This window comes from Sturnira hondurensis, unplaced genomic scaffold, assembly GCF_014824575.4.
Source record: "Sturnira hondurensis isolate 20B ecotype Veracruz unplaced genomic scaffold, ASM1482457v3 Scaffold0004136, whole genome shotgun sequence".
In the NCBI taxonomy this organism is placed as follows: Eukaryota; Metazoa; Chordata; class Mammalia; order Chiroptera; family Phyllostomidae; genus Sturnira; species Sturnira hondurensis.
The window spans coordinates 12,460,255-12,466,263 of record NW_028076767.1 but is presented as its reverse complement, the minus strand read 5'-3'; the positions used below and the strand labels follow the sequence as shown (position 1 = coordinate 12,466,263).

Here is a 6,009-nt window from a genome sequence, read left to right as displayed (position 1 = left end):
CAGCTCACATCGTTGTGTGTCTGGATGGTACTGTGCTTGTGAAACTGCGCGTTGTCAATCTGGGAGCCTGACTGTGCTTCAGAACAAAACCAAACAGAAGCAGTGAGATACAACCCAGTTAACTAAAGACAAAGCAAATAATATCAACCACAAGTGAGAAAGTATGAGTTAATACTTAACCTAGAAAATAATTATAATAAAGATGATAAATGTTCTTACACAAAAAATCACAGTGTTAGTGCATTTATAAAAAATATTAGAATAAACTCATATAATTGGAAAAAATAAATGTTATTATGGACAAGGGAGACATTAATATAACATCAGAAATTTTAAAAAAATGAGAAAAGCCATGCATATAAAAACTCATTCTTTAAAAACAATGAAAGAGATGAACTACTCCTGGGACTAATCAAGTAAGGAAAAGTGGAGAAAATACAGATATTTGTAATTAGGAAAAAGCACACAATCACTAAGAGAGAAAGAATAAAAACAAGTAAAGTGATTTTTATAACTATGCTACCAGAAATGAGTTTGTATAAATGGAATCATTTTCTATAAAAATTGATGAAAAAAAAACCTCATTTATTTGGAACTATTTTAATACTCCTTGTTAATATCCTAAATAAAAAGTGAAGCAAATGTCTAGGTTCAGTTTAGTTTTTAAATATTTAACAAATAAATTTCCTGCTGTTTAAGCAACTTTAAGGTATAGAAAGTGAAAGAAAACATTTCGCTTATTTTATTTTATTTTTTAATTTTTATTCTTTTGGGTGTGTACAGTGAACTTTATTGATAGTGTATGACAAGGTAGGGCTCCCTAAGTTCCTCCTCTTCTTCAGGGTGTCTGGGATACAAAATTGAAGTCTGGATATTCTCAGTGTGTTCAGGGATTGATTTGGGGCAAGGACTCCCCAGCAGCTGAGGGCCTCTCTTCTCCCAGGGCACTTTTACTCTTTAGAGGCCATGCGGATCATAAGTTCCACCACCCTGTTGCTGTAGCCAAATTTGCTGTCATATAAGGAAGTAAATTTGACAAAGTGGTCATTGAGGACAGTGTCAGATCCAGCATCAAAAGTAGAGGTGTGGGTGTCACTGTTAAAGTTGCAGGAGACAACCTTGCCCTCAGTATAGCCCAGGATGCCCCTGAGGGGGCTCCCTGATTTCTGCTCTACTGCCTTCTCAATGTCATTACATTTGGCAGCTTTGTCCAGGAGGCAGGTCAGATCTACAATTGACACAGTAGGATTGGGGACACGGAAGGTCATGTCAGTGAATGTCTCATTCAACTCAGGGATGACCTCACCCACGGCCCTGATGGCAGCAATGGAAGCAGTGATGATGTTCTGGGCAGCTCCCTGGCCAACAGTTTTCCAGAGGGGCCACCCTCTGTCTTCTGGATGGCAGTGATAGCATGGACCGTGGTCATAAGTCCCTCTATGATGCCAAAGTTGTCACAGATGACCCTGTCCAGTTGGTGGTGAAGAAGGCATTGCTGATAATCTTTAGGGAGGTGTCATACCTGTCATGGTTTACACCCATCACAAACATGGGGGCATCCACAGAAGGGGAAGAGATGGTGACCCCCTTGTCTTCACCCTTCTCATGTACCCCAACCTTCTCCAAGGTAGTGAAGACACTAGTGGACTTCATAACATATTCAGCATCAGCATCACCCCCTTTGATGTCAGTGGGGCCTTGCTCCTAGAAGATGGAGATGAACTTTCCACTGATGACAAATTTTCCTTTCTCAGCCTTGACTGTGCCTTTCAACTTGCCATAAGTAGAGTCACACTGGAACATGTAAACCATGTATTTGAGGTTAATGATGGTGACAATATTCACTTTGCCAGAGTTAAAAGCAACCCTAATGACCAGGTGCCCAATATAGCCATATCCATTCACTTGGACCTTGACCATCCTGTCTCAAGGTTGTGGCTGGCATTCACTGTGCAGGAAGACACAGTTGTCCATTACACAGGAGAAGTAGAGAGCCTATTCTATTTATTTTAGAAGGACCATGTAACTTTGATATCTAAATAGTATAAAATATCATAAAATATTTAATTATAAACAAAATATGAAATTCCAGCAGTATATCCAAATGAACCTCACCTGATCCCACCCCATCCTGATATTCCTGAGAATTATATTGTGCCTTAATATTAGTGTATGTTATTGTAACTTACTACATTAATAGGTTAAATGAGATAAACTGCATGATCAAATTTTTGCCAACAAGACATGTGATAATATTCAAATCTTATACTGACAAAAATCATTAATGACATAGGGCAAACATATTTTTCCCTAAAGGCAAGTACTATGTTTAATAAGAAAATAATAAAAAAAAATTTTGAGAGCAGAAAATAAGGTAATCAATTCTTATAATTTCTGGTCATAGGCCATTGGGCAAAGTGAATTAAAATATAGGTAGTCTGAGTAAGGAGATAAAAATTTTAATTGTTTGCAAAGAAAATCAAGTCAAATATACTTTAGGTATCAAAGGAATACAATAAAGTTGTTATTTATGAATTAAATATATATAATCCAAATTCTCTCTCTTTTTTTTTGTTTTTAGGACTTCTTTTAATCACCACTGGGTTTGTACACAGTTTACAAAACTCAGTAGGTCTGTCAACAAAGTTAAACAAAATAACAAAGACAACCAATTTGAGTTATATTATCTGATTACTTATATTTATCTCCACATTTCTATGGAGTATCATGCTTTTTTCAGCTTTAAATATACTCTTTTGAACTCTCAGTAGGGAAAAATATCTATTTTTTCTATTCCTTTCTCACACATTTGCACTCTTTCCATCCCACTATCATCCTAATAAAGTTTTATAGTAATTTTGGTTAGATTAAAATCCATTATTTTGATTAATATTTTTATGAATATATAAATGCCTTTTACAGTTGAGTGTTGTACTAAACTATTATTAGTTTCCCTCTCTCATACAAATCATGGATCATCAAGGTCTTTCTTGGTAGAACTGTTTAAAAAACAGTTCTAAATATTTATTAAACATTTAAACATAAATTAAACATTTGATTGATTTGACTACATAATCTGTAATGACAAATGCATGATACATAAATGTATCTCAAGCACATGCTAGAAAGCACTGTGAAATATGTATTATAATCAAATGATTTATTTACTTAATATATTGTGATCATTCCAGTCAATATGAATAAATAATTATTTTCACTAAAAATGTAGAATGAACTAATGCAATTCAAGAAAGGCATTTGGAATGAACAATAAGTAAGAAAACAAATGGAATTTACTAGCAATTTTTAAAATGCCAATTATATACCCATGATATGTAATATTTTGCTATCAAATTGCCAACAATTTAAATGTAAACAAGTAACATCAGTGTTGAGGAATGTTTGGACACGGGCTGATGCTGCCGTAAGTTGTGTTCCTCCAGAGACACCAGGGCAAGAACTGAAGTACAAAGGAATCACTCTAAGAGGTGGTCTCAGGATTCACTGGTTGGAAAACCCACTGTTTGAGACAGGGAAGAAAGCCTGGTTATCACTGTGTAAAACTAGAGCTCAGCGCTGCTGGGGAACTTCAAAGGACTGTGTATAATTTATCTACAACTTTTGCCATCTGAGGAATTAGGAAGCTGGGAAGTCTCTTCTCCCAATATTTATCTGTTATTGGCAGATGAGTACCCTCCAGAGAGTTATCTGTCTTACACTATCATCCTACCCCACATTTGTGGTCCTAGAGGGAGTCTTCTCATGGAGAGTCAGGGGTACTGGCGGTTGAATGTCACTGACAAAGGCTAGACTAGTGAGTGTCAAGGAAGCGTGGATGGGGCTCCAACAGCATCTCCAGTACACAGTTGTACAATACAAATGGGCTTATGAATTGGTATGGTGCAATTTTCTTGGGTGGCATCCATTCTTCTAACATCTATCTATTGAATCTATCATCTGTCATCTAGCTTCCCAACTACCTCTCTACTATTTATCTATCTCAATTTATACCTTTGCACCTATTGGGAATTCTGCAAATTTGACAAATATGTGCCATTTATGATCATATTGTTGGATTCATTACACATTATTTTTTTCTGAAATCACTGTCCCTAGAGTAGCTGTCTTATGACCTATACAAATACATCAGATTCATTATTTCTTTATAATTATGGTTGTTAGGGAAACCATTTCTTCAGTTGCTATACCAATTTTCTGGATTTTTTTCTTTTTATGTAAATATATACCCATTTATCAATTATTTAATCATACTACCTACTTGCCAATATGAGGATAGATTTATTCCATTCATGTAGGTCTGGTTTATTTAATGTATATGTTTTCTTTTTGATCTATTCACTTACTGATGGGCTCTTAGGTTACTTCCAGCACTTGGCTATTATAAACTGTGCTGCTTTGAACACTGGGGTGCATAGGTTCTTTTGGATTGGTGTACATTTGCACAATGGAATTCTACACAGCAGAAAGAAAGAAGGAGCTCCTACCCTCTGTGACAGCATGGATAGAACTAGAAAGCATTATGCTAAGTGAAATAAGCCAGGTGGTGAGGGACAAATACATTTACCTGGAACCTAATCAAAAAAGCAAACAAGCAAGCAAAATATAACCAAAGACATTGAAATTGGGAACAAGCTGACAGTAACCAGAAGGGAAAGGGCAGGACATAATGGGGGAAATAGGCAAAGGGTTTACAGGAACAACTGTAAAGGACAGATGGACAATAATAAAAGGGGGTAGAAACAGAGGAAGGGTGGGGAAGGTTAGCGTGGGGGGGGAGCAGAAAACTGTACTTGAACAACAATAAAAATCAAAAGTATTTAAAAAATAAAATGAATAAAATAAAATAATGTATGTGTTTTCTAATCCCATGAATACATCATACAAACATTTCTTGCACGTACATATATTTTTATCTTCTACATTCTAGGTTTGAGGATCCTTTCTCAGTTTTAACTTTTAATGAAAGTTTCAAACTTTTTCCTCATTTAATGCAATCCAAAATTATTCTCCATTGTAAGCATTTTATTTTTTTTTAATTTTAGTCCCAAATTGGGGAAAAAGTGCGATGGCACAATCGAACAACAATAAAAAAGAAAAAAACAAAAAATCAATATTTAAAAAATATTTACTAGAAAGTCAACATACAATGTATTCAACAAAAGATTTTACTGTTCAAAAAACATACTGACAAAATATAAAACCTGTATCTTCTAAACATTTTTACTTCAGTTTTTGCATATAAAAAGATAGCTGCTTTATTTTTCTGTAGATGGAATTTTCCATCTTCTACTTTTCTTAGTTTTGTTATTAGCTTTCTGTCCACTGAGCTTGTTTTCTTGCTGTTTATTTTTGTAACTTGCACTTAAATTTACTTTTGTCCTTGCTTGTCCATTTTTTTTAAAATCAAAGTAATAGTCCTTTCTTGTATTTATTCCTAGTAACCTGACCTAGTTACCTATTTAAGTTTCAGGCTTTTGTAGCACCAACTTTCAAGTTAGCCAAGTAGAGTTCTTCTTATATTTATTGTTTCTCTCATTTGTTAGTGTAGCTTTTTCTTGCATGCATGTCTTCAAGGACACCTCTCTCCCTAGAATAGCTTGTCTCTCATATACTCTTTCTTGGAAACTGTCCCCATATTTTCCTAAGCTTCTCAATGGTTGGCATGATTAAGATTCACTTTTTTGAACAACAATTAAATAAATTTTAAAAAAGATTCACTTTTTTAGTGTGTCTGGTTTCTTGTCCTTTTCTTAAAATTGCAACATTCATTAATCTGTAACCATGTTAAATTTATTTCTTTTGGCTTTAATTGGCATAAACCCTAGAAGAACAACGTGAAAGAAAAGTACCCATAAAGGAAATCTGCAGCAATAGGATCCAGAAACCTAATTCACTTTATCCCCTCCCCCAATACAGATGAAGTTACTGGGACATTCAGCTCTAACAAAAAAAATTTTGTGTGTATTTTAATGTCATTTTTCCTATGTA

At 34.7% G+C, this 6,009-nt stretch overlaps 1 pseudogene; it reads right to left on the bottom strand.

Annotated features, from left to right (window-relative positions):
- Positions 1–950: 950 nt before the first annotated feature.
- On the bottom strand, positions 951–1,920 carry LOC118985875 (glyceraldehyde-3-phosphate dehydrogenase-like; annotated as a pseudogene).
- Positions 1,921–6,009: the final 4,089 nt, after the last annotated feature.